We start from the raw sequence: 15,268 nt of genomic DNA, 5'->3' as shown, positions 1-15,268 counted from the left end.
TTGATGACAGAATACTTTTTCTTTTTAAATAAGGCAATTTCATAATTTGTTTGCTTCAGTTGCAACTTAGAATCCCATTTTCTAATAGTCCAGTAGTTCCAAAGTTAGCAGTCTTGCTGAGTGCTAATAGTCCCTTTTTTTTTCATCTGCATAAAATCATTGTTGTGACTGAGCAAGTTACGCTTTTGAAGGAATTCAATGTCAGTGTTACAGAAGCCATAAGCAACAATTAAGGACCTTGACGGGAATTGATATTTTATGTTCACAGTGTGAGCACGGGAGACATGAATCTGGCAAAAAATTATGGAAGTTTCCTTTCTCCTAGCTGGCAATGGGCATCTGATGCATGTTGAAGTGACCTCCACACAGCTCATAACTTGCCATTTTTCCCTCTTGGAGAGCACTATCAACCATCAGGGAGTGTAGTGACAGGACAAGGGGCAACAGTTTTAAACTGAAAGAGGGTAGATTTAGAATAGATATTAGGAAGAAATTTGTTACTTTGAGGATGGTGAGACACTGGAACAGGTTGCCCAGGGAAGCTGTGGCTGCCCCATCCCTGGAGGTGTTCAAGGCCAGGCTGGATGGGGCTTTGAGCAACCTGGTCTAGTGGGAGGTGTCCCACATGGCAGGGGAGTTGGAACTAGATGATCTTTAAGGTCCCTTCCAACTCTAACCATTCTATGATTCTACGATCCTTGGTGTACACTTCTGAATGCAGCTACGTGCACATTAGTGGCGAATTACTGGTGCTATGGTCTGCCAGTTCAACAATGTATTCAAGACCTATAATGACAGGTAGCTATGATGATCAAACGAACAGTTCTACTAAGGACCTGAAAGTGAATTAGGCCTGTTTGTACATATTTAAGAGGAGACATATGGAAATGCATATTAAGTTATAACCAAAAAAAAAAAAAGAGTGATTTGGGAAGCAAACGGGTTTGAACTTAGGACATGCTTTCAGAAATCGAAACTGAATCCCTGGCAGCAATATTTCACACAGCCTGAACTGATCTCTATGATTCTACCTGGAGATGCCATCAGAAGCAGAAAACAGGGGGAAAAGCTCGCCAAAAAGAATATTGTACAGCACTAAGAATGTTGTTGCTGTTATGAACAGCAGCAAATCTAGAAGCAAAATCCAGGAAAAGGATGTTGGATTCCAGGATCCTTTATGGGAATGCAGTATTATATATTACCATAGTACTGTATATTACTAAAATCAATGTTGAATATGCACTTGGAAACTTGGATCCACACCGAGTTCTTGGACCATTACCATGCCTTTACAAAAAAGTTTCATTTTATTGTCTCTACAGCAATTGTCTGCTTGCTGTTTGCCAGCTCTATGATCTTCAGATGACAGATTCGTACTGGGGAGTGGACATAAATTGAATGGACTTTACTTGAAGCACATAAGTATTTGTCTTGCCCAGAAAAGCAGAGGTTCTATTATCTTACAAAAGGATGAAGAATTTTAGTGTCTTGAGAAAGAGCCAGTAGTCTCTTTCTCAGTCTCCAGGGAGCCTAGGTTTTTTTTCATTATAGAGGAGTATTTTAATAGTTACTTTAGGTTGGCTTTTCAAGTTATATATTTAATGAAAGTATAATTATTTCTGTCAGTACTCTTTGATATTTTTTTGAGTCCAGATTTATTAGAATTTCTATTTCTTTATTTTCTGCAACAGATAGATAGAGGTCCCATTACATGTGGAGCTAAAGGGATTTAATGAATTTTGGAAAAACAGTAACTGTTACATTTCACACTCTATTATGAGCACTCTGCATGAATTTGCCATTGAAACATGATAACTGCTTTCTTGTAAACAAAACAGTAGAACTGTGTGTCTTCCAGCACATTTTAGCATTATAATTTTCATGAGATTTAAAAATATCAAACTATACAGTATAACCATGTCATGAAAAAACAAAGCACCATCATGAGAATAAGAATAGAATTTGGAGAAAAGAAGGACTATGATACATAACATTTTGTTATGGTAAAATGAAATTTAAAGCCTAAACCAAGTAGTAGCACTGTTTTGACTTGCCTTTCAGCCACGATTACTTTCCAAGGCTGAATAATTTCACTGAAAACAAACCTTAGGGCATACTAAAAATTAGTGTTACTGTAAATGTTTTTAAAATTTAAACAACATAAAAGCATGACTGTGAGTTTACACTTAATAAAACGCAAATGTGTTAACTACATAAAACCTAAGGATCCAATTCTATAAACACTTGAGTGACTCCTGAGGCCTATCTAAATGAATAAAATTACTTATATATGCAGTATTTAAAGAATCAGTGTCTACTTTAGAATCCCCTGCACAGCACTACGCGTCTAGATACGACAACTCTTACAAATGCATTTATGGAATTAACCCAACTAAATCTGATAGCGTAATAAGTCCTCAAAAACTGGAACCACTTGGTGTCAGTGATGATATGATGTGGATATATTTTATAAATAAAAAAAAAATTATAACTATGTTCTCCTGGAAAACAAAGAAAATAACCATTCCTGATCAGAATACTTCAAATACTTCAGTTGTAAAAGAATATTTAGAATAATTAAGTATGATTAAGGAACTGTTCCACAGTATGTATCAAAAGTGCAAGGCTTAAAATTAATCTAAGAGTAGTGAAAACTGTCCCTGCTTGATAAGTGCTTTACATTTTTGAAAGATGTTAAGAATGGAGGAAAATACTTAATGAACTAGTTGGTTTTGTTTTTTAAAGGTAGATATCTGTCATTTAAGTATAAAATCAGCTTATTCATCTTTCCGTATACAAATTAAACCCTTCTTACAGGAGTCCATTGCTCACAGCCCTGGCTACGATGGATATTTTCATTACAATTTTCAATGATCACTGAAGTAATTACCTGTAAAATTTCAAATCCTATTCTGAAAGAAATAAAGGACTTTCACTTTCAGTATATGAATGTGAAAAAAAAATTGTTCCACTGCATACTGTATACGTGAATTATGCCATTGGCATATTCATTGGCATATATCAAGTCCCATATATAATGAAAGTGAAATTCCTTTATTTCTTTTAGAATACGATTTGAAATTTTTCAGTCTTTTTCCACCTGTCCTATCTATCTGCTTCCGTTTTTATATTGTCTTCCTAATCACAGTATCTGCATGCTTTATCTGAAGAATTCAATTTTGTAGACTAATTGATTTTGCTGGGATTATTCACATGGTGACTGGTTACATTGAGGAGCAGACTTCGAAGAACTACTCCAAAGAGGAAGAAACAGAAGATTCCCTTGTGAATTCCACAGGTATTGCTGGGCTCAATTAATGTGGTGCACAACAGCTCAGACCTCAGTGTTTTTCACTTATAAGAAGACAGACAGGGAGGCTGCAAATCTCAGGGTACCCTTGGAGAAGATCATGGCACAAGAAGATACCAGTTATTTAGGTTTTGGTTTAATGTACTGTATAGAAAGTTTAAAACAAAATTATAAATACTTTTTTTTTTTTTTCATGGTATGCAAGGAACATTTTTTTTCTAATTTCGTAGACCAGAATTTTAAAACTAACACAACAGCCAAAAAGAGTTAAGCCTTACTGAATAACAAAATCAGTTTAACCTATTCTGTGACGAGAATCCTTAAGTTTAAGTAACATTAAAAATAAAGTCCTTATTTTTTAATACACAGATTCTTCCAATTTGCAAGCAAATCTAAAACATTAAAGGACAAACGCAGCACAGAAAAAAAGGCCACAAAAAATATGTATTAGATAGATTAGACAGATAACAATGCAGAACGCCATATTATTCAAAATACAGACTGTAAGTGTTTCAGCTAGAAAAGTTGAATTTATTATTGCAGAATTTTAACTGCTATCAGGATGAACCATAGGAAAACAACATCTGACACAAGATTTGCTGTGAAATAATTTATACCATAAATCTGAGTCAGTAAAAACAAAACTAAAATCCCCAGCTGCTTTTCTGGTCAAGGTGTTGGTTGTTTATATTACCTTATTACTGTAGAATGAGAGGGGAAATGTCTGGCATATTAAACTGTCATTTCACCAAAGGAAATCTACCTCAGAAATCTTCTAAGGACTGTGATATATTACATAAGCCATCACCAAAGCAAGGAAGGTTAGGCGAATTAATAGTACAGTTACACCACATTAGACCAAAAGTAGATCTTATATGAGGTTAATTAAGAGAAATATCATATCAATACATTGTTCTTACTGGACAGCTACCTGTTGCTTAGAACAGTGTTACAGTTCCAAATTCAATCCCTTGACGATGTCAGATCTAACTAAAGCAGGATATAAATTTATTTTGAAACAAAGTAGCTGAGGCATATCATATATATTCACTCATATATATCTCAGATAGTCGCAGCTGTGTGAAATTTCTGTCAAAGAAGCATTACAAATCTTAGGATATTTTTTTTTCCCTATTTCTTTCCCTCTAATCTGAATCTCTATTATTATACAGACTGAATGCAGAACAAATACAGTGCAGGTTAATAGGCAGAGTGTTTTGATTTAGCAGAATTTTGCTGCACCTTTTACTCGTTTTTGTTACTACTCTCAAGGAAAAACTGAGTCCCCTGGAAATACTTGAATCTCAGAGGAAAAAATGAACAGCATTTTTATTAAGCTTAAACAGGTTTCTCTTTGATGACTCATGTTCTTTTAAGTACAGAAGAAAAAGACACGGGAAGAGAGCAGTGAGGTACCTGTGGTAGTAGGACATGTGAGGAGAACGGTGAGGAACCTATGGTAGTAAAGCATTAAGGTTCTGTACAAATATCTCAGACTTTTGTAGATGCCACACAACCTGAGGAACTTCTCCCCAAACCTCTGCCTGCTTGGGATGAGCAACACAGTTTTTTCCACGATAAACTATAAACTATAAACTTTAAACTTATTTCCACGATAAACTATAAAAACTTTTTCTAGCTGAGCCTCACAGGGTTAGCTCACAGAAATGTTGACAAAATAAAGTTAGAAATTGCCAAAGGGGAAAAATACAGGAAAAAAACAAAGAATTTTGCTACACAATAGGCAAAATGTTTATTCATATGCAAAAACAGTCACACTGTCTCAGCTCCATCTGTCTGCCTTGCCCAAATAACAATTAATTTCATAAATACTCATTCCAGCATCTGTCTATAATGTCAGAACTCAACTAACACAAATAAATGAACTTTAATAATGAACGTATTTCAAGTTGCACATTATATGAAAAAACATAATGGTAGCAAATCCTACTGCCAGTGAAATCATTGGCATAACTTCCATTAATATATAGAGAGACAGGATCAAGCCTTAAGTCATTTCGTAAAATGTGCACTCAGAAACAAATGTAAACCTTTTAAAAAAACAGAGGAATGGCTTTGTCAGGAATTTCCATAATTCTTTGCACTGTAATGTATAATTATTGCATTATTTTGGAATAAAAGTTGTAATGGCTTAATTAACTATGAATATAAACAATTACCTGTGAATAAAGATATATAGTGTGGTAGATGGGTATAATAAAGTTAACATAATGTTCACTAACATGAATAATTCCCTTTCAGTAACTGATATAAAAAATGCACTTGGAAAAAATTGCTATAATGTTTTGTGTACAGCCCCCAAAACACAATTACCCTGTTAAACTCCTTTTCTCCATATATTTAATTTTTACTTTTATTGGGTAGGATTCTGAGATGCCAGGTATACAAACTGAACCAGAGTTAGCATCAGCACCCTACAGTCATTCAGAGGATTATTATCTTTGATACCTATTTTTATTGAAATAAAATTAATAAGAAAATATTGAGTAATCTATAGGACAATTATAGTTATAAAATATACAGTGCTATGGATTCATGAAAATAAAGCAAGCATGAGTGTAATCCAAAGCCCCGAGAAAAGAGCAAAATTGTGCGTTGACAGCATAGTTTATAATGTATTGAATCAGCATGAATCCAGAAGATTTTGTCATTTAACATTCTTAGGATGTAACAATGAATAGGTTTTCTTTAGAAGTTCATTTTCTAGTTTATTTATTTAAAAAGCAACCTTCATTCAACCTGAATTTAATCTAAATCACAGCATAACACACAGTTTAGGAAAAGAAAAAATCCTAGGAGAAACATTCCTGGAACAACAGCATTTGCTGAGATAGATCATTGTATCAGTAAACTGCTCTCATGACTTTATTCAGAACAGAAACATACTTGCATGAACTGCATATCAAATAATTCATTTACACAAACTAGTGTTAAGAAAAAATGAAAAACTATTAATTGTATGTAACATTTTTAGGTTGTAGGCTTAGAAAATATATTTGTACTCCCATTGATAAAGAGCCCACATTATCATATCTTCTTTAGATTTTTGAGTTATACAGATTCGGAAATAATGTAGAATATTTTATGAATAAATTCTGCCACTTGTACTGATTAGTCTCTTATCCTATCAAAAATCTTGTGCAACTAGGATCTAGCTTTAGTAGATTTTGGTTCTTATCAATAAAATGAAATTTATTTTTCAAACACACAGTCTAACTTAAAATGAAATAAAACCATGCTAATTTTACTGTTATCCTGTAGCTCTCTAAAATGCTTTGTTCTTCTCCATTGCTTTCAATGTATGGCAAAACCTTTCTTGATTACTGTCAAAATATTTCTTCCCAATTCAAGTATCTGTAGTTCAGTTGTTTGTTGACTAAAGTTAGCTTAGCTGCTGTATTCTCTAGTTCAGTGAAGCTGCAGAAGACTTGGATAATAGTATGTCATACACTAACCCAAAGGATAGGAATGTATACCGTTAATTCTCCCAGCCTACAGCACAGTGTAAACCCTAAGAGAGTTTTCTTCTTGCTATCTATCCCTTGCAATTTCAGCTTCCTGTATAGTAAATCTGCTTCTGTTGTTTATTTATTTAAATCTGACTGCTATAATCAAGCTCTATTCTTCCTGCACTTATATCTGGCCTTTCTTTACTTAGAAAAGGTTTGAAGAAACTTCCACATCCTTAGTCTGATGTCTATGCAAGGTGGGGTAGGTCAGGAGAAGAGATTCTCATTTAAAAAAATATTATTTCTAATGCTAATGATTTTACTGCACTTTCAGCAAAAGCAAAATGTCTATAATTATAAACTGCCAAGATTTCTAGGTGAACACATCAGGTATCACTATTAATTTCAACTTGCTAATCTTGTTCTCCATACAGAAACCTTCTAACAGTACAAAATGAGAATATATAAATACATAATGAGAATATATAAGAGTATGTAATGGATATACTGACTATTCATATTTTTTTTCTCCTAACTCTTCTGATTTTTCATATCATCAGCATTAAAACTTATGTAGGTGAATTTTCCTTTCTGTTTAATTCCTTTAATTTCATTGTATTTTTATATAAACAAACACTTTGCTCCACAAGTCAGCTTCTCTTTCTTAATCATAGAATCATAGAATTGTCTAGGTTGAAAGGGACCTTGAAGATCATCAAGTCCAACCATCAACTTAACACTGCCAAAATCCACCAATAAACCACGTCCCTAAGCACCACGTCTACACATCTTTTAAATGCCTCCAGGGATGGCAACTCCATCGCTTCCCTGGGCAGCCTGTTCCAATGCTTAACAACCCTTTCTGTGAAGGACTTTTTCCTAATATCCAATCTAAACCTCCCCTGGTGTAACTTGAGGACATTTCCTCTGGTCCTACTGCCTGTTACTTGGGAGAAGAGACCGACCCCCACCTCTCTACAACCTCCTTTCTGGTAGTTGTAGAGAGCGATAAGGTCTCCCCTCAGCCTCATTTTCTCTAAGCTAAACAACCCCAGTTCCCTCAGCCGTTCCTCATAAGACTTATCCTACAGACCCCTCACCAGTTTTGTTGCCCTTCTCTGGACATGCTCCAGAACCTCAATGTCTTTGACACAGCACCGCCTCTATTCAATTATTTCTGTATTGTTCTTTTACAAAAAAAATGTTTTGCTATTTTGATTGTATTTTATTTCTTTAAACAAATACATTAAATGCTGTCTTAGTTTTCAGTAAGAAGTATCTTACAAAATTATATTTTTTGTCAGTAGAGAACAAAGCCAACATATGTTTTTTATCATGCTAACAAGATGTGCTTCTTTTCCTCAACTGCAATAACACACATGAAAATACACAGATACTCAAAGCTTTATTGAGTATTGGGGTGATATCTCTTCTGAAAAAAACCCTCCCTTTCTTATCTCTTTCTCCAAGTTTTTAGTCTTAAATTTTTCCATACTACCTTTATGATAACCAAAGCCAACTGCCTAATACCAAATCTTTAAAAATGGATTTAACTTTCATAAATGGTACTTGTATCCTTTAAAGGGAAGGGAAATGGAAGGGAGGAAATAAGAAAGGGAGGAGAGCGAAGGAGAGGGAAGGGGAAAAGAAGAGGAGAAAGAAAGAATGGACAAATAAAACCTTACTAGCTGTCACTATACATAAATTTTGGGAGAATTCTTGAAACGGTTGCTATTCCCTGTAAGAAGATCATGTTAAGCAAAACTTAATAAACCGATTCTTTACACAATTCAATAGGTTAAAATGGAAATATGTATTGAGTTTTAAAATCACACAATTTAAATGCATTTCAAAAACAAATGCTCTTTGAATAACTTAACCTTTAAAATGTCAGGTCTTCTCCATGTACTCATTAGCCCTTCATTATATCATTAAATAAATAATTCTTTTAGAACCAGCTTTTAAGAAATATCTTTTTTTATTTTTTGTGCGTAGGACTGTGGGTGTTCTGAAGCGTTGAAATTTATTTGATGATAAATTAAACAACTTTCATTGATGGCTAATCTAACACTAAAATTTAGAAGCATTAACTTAAGTCATTAAAAATTATGAAAATGAATCCCCTGGAGACTGGTGAACTTTGGCTTAGTCCTTAGAAGAATTGATCACACTTGTAGTTTGAAACACACAAGCCCAAATCCCAGTTCTCTAATTCAACCGAAGGAAAAATAGTTGCAGAAGCAGAGATTGCAGTGTCCCATCTAGTTAACCCTACCCATTGATGTTCACCCATGCAGGCTCCAAGAAGATGCAACCTCAACTAGTTCAGCAATAACTGTAGGTCTTTGGGGCAAGGGTGAAAGGGTCCTTAAGGTCAGGCTGAAAGGCTCACGTAGGAGCAGATGCATGCATCAGGCCAACGCATCTAAACAAGGCTGCACAGCTCATTGTCACCAGCATGGCCTACTTGGGCTACATTTGGAGCTGGCAGATTGAGAGAAGTTTATTGTCCTCCTCTAGTTAGTGCTGGAAGGGCCAAACCTGGGACTGTGTGTCCAGGAACACAAACAAACCAGATAGGGTCCAGCAGAGAGCTAGCAAGAGGACCCTAGGGCACACGAACAATAAGCAGATGGTGAGGCTTAGCAAGGGGTGATTGAATAGTCACCTACCATCCCTTCAAAGTGGAAACAGAAACAATAGCGTGAGACTCTTCTAAACAGCAACAAACAGCATAACAAGGCCAACAGTCACAAGCTGCAACTAGGCACGTTCAGACCAGATATTAGAAAAAAATTATTCACTGGGAGATAAATGAAGCACTGAAACAGGTTACACCAAGATAAGAGGGTGAGGAATCTCCACCCTTGGGATTGAGACTGAGTTAGACAAAACCATGCCTGACCTGATCTAGGATTGGCACCAGTCCTGCTTCAAGTAGGATGTTGGACCAGATAAACTCCAGACGTTCCTCCCAAACAATCTTTCTACGATTCTATAAATTAAAGGGGAATACTACTTTGGTTCTTGGAACCCCGTTTTCTCCCCTGCTGTAAAACTATTGTGCACTTCTTAATGCAAGGATTTTAAAGTCTACTGCTTGAAGAAACAGCCAGCCACTTGAAAAGGTTACACTTAAAACTTTTTATGAAACAATAAAACAATACGTTAAAATCAATGGGGATTTGGACTGCTACCAGATATTCCCCTAATCATGCAAAAAGAAGGTATTGTTCAAAATGCTTTCTAACATATGACTAATGTTCTCAGTATAGCAGCATGAGGGTTCATTTTTAAATATTTATATGACTATAATTGCTGCCATTTTAATAGTACAAATTACACCGCTGAATATAAAATCTGATGAAGTTAAACCTTTCCTAAATCAAATTTATTTTCTGTAGACATTGATTTTAAAACACTCCTATAATAAAAATTTCTAGGCCACTGAATACACCTGAACTTCCATTAGCAATATGAACACATAAAGACAATAGAATTGTCTTCTAAGTATGTAATACTTTATTGAGTGAATATACAATACTACAATATGTAGTAAAGAAACAACTGTGTTAATCTCATTGCAGAAGGGCAATTAAGGCCCTTATTAAGATCATTCATGCTGTTTCATTTATCCCCTTTTTTTTCTTTTTGAAGACCCATCAAGGCTAAAAACAACACTTACTGGCAAATGACCCAGAAACTAAAACAGGGTCTTCTAAGGGGAACAGGGATTCCATTTATTAGGAGACTACAAAGAACACGCTAGTTGTTACATTTTAGATAATCACAGAATCACAGAATGGTTAGGGTTGGAAGGGACCTCTGGTCCAACCAGTCCAAACCCCTGCCAGAGCAGGGTCACCTACAATGCCACTATGTATTCCCTGTCTCATATCAAGGTCTGGAATCCACCCTAGAATATTGAAGGAAGCAGTACATTTTGAGGGGGGAGGCTGGGGATTAGCTATGAGTGCATACCTTCCTTTTTTCTATGCCTGCTAGAGTTACACCGCTTTCATTCTTCAATTGTATAAATCAAACTGTATCCTATCCCATTCTATCACATATATGCCAGAATCTAGAATCTCTTACACTCCCTTGTAGGGCAGAAATAAGTACATTTATTTCAGTTTTTCCTGCCCATTTTTCTGCTGTTCCTATAATGGAGATCCAGATGTGAGCTAATATCCCATTTGAAATTTGCAACACAAAGCTGGGGTTCAAAAAAGTCTCCTACATTGACAACTCCATCCATGAGTTCTTCATTACTGACAGATCTTGAGCAAAAATGTGAGTTAGTCCTCACGTGACTTCATAGCTGACAAACCTTGAATTTTCCAAGCATGAAGTCCACCGTAGTTTCCGTGGTGCATCTGGAATAAGTTAGGTTGAATGTGTATATGCTGGCTAATGGTAAGAGGGTTCACATAGTTTTGAGGACCATATTACTGTTTGAGAAAGACAGGAATGGGAGACCTCGGTGTACATTCTTGCAAATACATTGACATTTGGTGGGTCTGTGAGTCGTCCCATTCGAGTCAAGGCTGACTCCAAACTTCTGTGACACCATAGTCACTGGCAGATGGGCAATGCCAATCTGAAGGCAGAACTGTGCCCAGGTGCACAGCTTTAGTTGGAGCTTGTCTCTGCTTGACTGACTTCACAGAGTGAGCTCAGGTCTTTTTTCAAAAGGCTGAGCAGGCAAGTTTCTTTCAATGTGATACAGCCACCACTTGAAGCTGGTAAGACTGGGTAAGCTCCGGCGGACTGCCTTTAATAGAGCAGGGTTTAACTCAGATCTAAACTAACAACTTATCCTAAACTAATAATTGATTACTGTTCCAAATATCTTCCCTTTTTATCACAAAAAAAAAAGAAAAGAAAAAAAAAACAAACAGAAAATGTCTTCAAAGTCTAAGCAAATAATGACAGCATTTTACTTTTAACACCTGCGTCTTCTTCCTATTGTCAGTCAAGTTCTGCAAAGCTATAGTTATTTTTTTGTTCCTTTGAGACTTTGCAACAGATTTAGGATGTTTCATGCAATTCACTAGTTTTCTTATGTTGTTACAAAACTGCACTGTGTTAGAGATACAAATAAGAGATGGCCTTTCTTAAGATCCAAAATACCTAAGAAAATTAATTTTACTCATTACTACAAATATATCAGTACACTTACAAAACTCCAAGAGAGATGTCAAGAATTCCGGAATTCTTAATGCTAAGCCAAAGGAATATCTGCGGAGCGCAAACGAATGGAAATTTCTAATACTGGCCTCAGAGAAACATTTATTTTTTTTAAAAGGCAAATTAATATTTGTTAGCAGGCCTTTCAACTCAGTTGAGACCACAATTTAAAATTCCAACACTTTTCAATTTTATTATAACTCTGCGTACTAGTAGTAATAAGAAGAACAACATATATAAAATCTACATATCTTTTCTCAGTTTTACCTACATACAAAGAATACTAATGAATTCATTATTCAAAATGAAATGTATGATTTTCTTTTTTCTAAACTACTTACTTCACTTGCTCAATTTTATATTTCAAACAAGCCACTTAGTCTGAATGCCAACAAAAGTAGTGTCCTATGTGCTTCTCTTGAATGGTATTTTGCCATACAATATTCAACTCTGGAGCACGCAAAGTGTGAGAAAAAAGAGACTACTTTGTTACCACATGCAGCAGCTGGCAATACCCTAAACACCACCATTTGAGGTAAGAATAAACCAGTTCCTGGTGACTGCTGTCATCAGAGGCCATCCTCAGGGTCACGAGCAAAGAGACTAAAATGTGATCTCAAATGTTTCTTTTATGACATTCACTACTGTGAAAAACCAAAGACCTCAAGGCTGACAACAACAGTTCTTTTGCTTCTTACATGCAAAGGTAATTTTCATTCACAACTGTTTCTTCCTCATCCCCATCCTACTCCTGCATATAATACTTTTTCTTGCCAATGGAGAAAGCAGAGACTACAGAGAAAAAAAAAATATATAAAAAGGCGATTCATTTAATGATATCATGAAATGTAATACAGATAGGGCTATGCTATCTCTCTGTTGCTCATCGTTCTATGTGGCAGAAGGAAAACTCCATTCATAACTCCTCTGTCATTCAATAACCTTGGAAATACTTAAAGAATATTCTATCCTTCAGGAACACTTTCTTGTTTTGTATTAGGAAATGCAGCAGAAGTTTATACACACATAAATATTCCATCAGTGTACTTTACATTTTTGTAAGCAGATTGACCACGTAAAATAAATGCAGATGAATACAATACAGATTTGAAAGGCGAAATTTGCAGCTGCACCATGCATCTCATTTACCAGTTATTCATATCCAATATTGCATTGCATCACTCTCTACTTAAGAAGGCACATACTTAGCAGCCAGATCAGCAAGACCTTTACATCAGATCAGTATGTTCGCTGCAAATTTACTCGACAGGGTCCCATCATAAAAAGCCTGAAAAGGTCTAAATAGGGAGGTGCCAAGAGTAATCACAATAGAGGAACACCATGTGAACTATATTTGGAATAACTGATTCTCCATTTAATTCCTTATTAAAATATTTGCTACATACTTCTTGCAATCGAAGTGTCTTGCATTTGTTCTTACAGATTGTCAAACCTGTGACTTTTAAAAAACCCAACACTTAAACATAAATCACCTTTTGCAATGAGCTTTGACTCTGACTAAATGCAACTGCAAACAGAATTACAAGCTATTGAAGAGAAGAGTAAACTCAGATATTGGTAGTAGTTGTATCTGCATAACACTCAGTTCCTTTTAGTTATGAACTCAAGCTGTGAAGTAAATTGTCTGGGTTTCCTTCACTTCTCATGACATTTTATTCACCTTTGAATGTGAAAAGTTCATTTCATTCTCCTGATGATTCTGGTCTGTATAAAAACCTGAAATATTTAAACGTAGCTTTCCCTTTACACATCTCACTTTCCAGCCTCTCTAATCCATCCATGTAATTTAGTTTAAAACATTTATTTACAATCCAACCTTTCCATCCACATGAGACTTTTGCAGCAAAGATTAAGCTGGATGGAAGCCAAGAATAGTATACAGACAGAATGAGAGGGCTGAATAACTTACATGCAGGTATACACATAAATTAATTTGGATTAAAAGTGGTCTCTTTCCTACCCTTTAATAGTAACCTATATTGGTTGTAAATTGTGTCCACTCTCTCACTTTTTTTTTTTTAAATTGTATGACATGTTTCAATGCCATTTTACCCCAATAATTTAGATTTATTAAAATTACAGATTTTTTTTTCATGTTTTTTGTATTGTTACGCAACTTCTGCATTCTTATGAGTTCAAAGCTGGTTTAAATTGAGAAAACAATTTTTGACTCAAGCTAAATATCCAGTTTCTTTTGAAAAAGAAATCCAATGAGTTTAAGCTTAGCAATAGTATAAGCATATTAACTGATATCAAGAATGATCTATGTAGGTTTTTTTACAATATTATCAATTATTGCCTACAGACAACAGGGTATTTCTTAAATTAAACCATTCATTTGAGTCAATTTGACAATGTGACAATCAATGTGACATTTTAAGTTTCTCCATATTGTGCATCATCTGCCATGGTACAAGTTGGGTATAAAGTGACAACAAACTTATTTGGGTTAGTTTTTTTTTCACCCATGTTTCCACTGGTCTTATACTGCCTGCTTAACCGTCTGCTAAATGGAGCACTAGATTCTAAAGCTGAATTCACAAGCCAGAATGGTTTTATGAATGGCTTATGGCATCATTTAACATGTACAAAAATCTCTGAGACTTCAGGTACTTCCAACTTGCTGGAATTTTGCTCTGGAATACATGATATTCCAGAGATGCAGAAACACTCCTCAGGAATAGCAAGTGTCATTTTAGAACTGAATGTGATCACAATTCATGTCGTAGGGAGTCAAATCTGACAGATATGCCCAGGAATTCAATATCTCAAATACTTACTAAAAATGTATTTTCCCACTGGAACAGGCTAATGAACGCGTTTTTCCTTCTGCCGTAGCAGCTTGCACCAGGCATTAATGAATTCTGCCTTGAAGATATGCAACTATTAAAATAAATTCGAATGCTGACTTAGCCTACCAAAATATTTGCAGTTTATATCTGTTTGATCTACAAATTATACAGATATACTCTACTTAATCATTAAACTCATTAAGAAAAGTATTGAATTATATGGGGTTCATATCTCTCAGGAATCCATTTGAAAGTCTTCCCAGTTTAATGGTGAAGTATTGTTACACTGGGAAAGTGTTCTAGTAATCAATGGGATGCACGCTTTCATGCTTCAGTACAAAGGAAGCAGGAAGTACAAAACTGATAACCTAAGATGCAGTACATGAGAATTCTAACTGATCTATCTATTAGATTTCCTCCCCATGACAATAACAAGACGCAGTAATTGCTATATTTTAGCATAAGAAAAAATGTCTTTTTGCATA

At 35.2% G+C, this 15,268-nt stretch overlaps 1 protein-coding gene across 1 annotated transcript in view; it reads right to left on the bottom strand.

The window, feature by feature from the left end:
- NCAM2 (neural cell adhesion molecule 2) overlaps positions 1–15,268 on the bottom strand; it is a 305,551-nt gene that overhangs the window by 48,122 nt on the left and 242,161 nt on the right. The gene's annotated exons all lie outside the window — the stretch shown is intronic.

Source organism: Charadrius vociferus, unplaced genomic scaffold (assembly GCF_000708025.1).
Source record: "Charadrius vociferus isolate BGI_N301 unplaced genomic scaffold, ASM70802v2 scaffold401, whole genome shotgun sequence".
NCBI classification, from domain to species: Eukaryota; Metazoa; Chordata; class Aves; order Charadriiformes; family Charadriidae; genus Charadrius; species Charadrius vociferus.
Note: the sequence above shows the minus strand (reverse complement) of the source record. Positions and strands in the feature narration are given on the sequence as shown.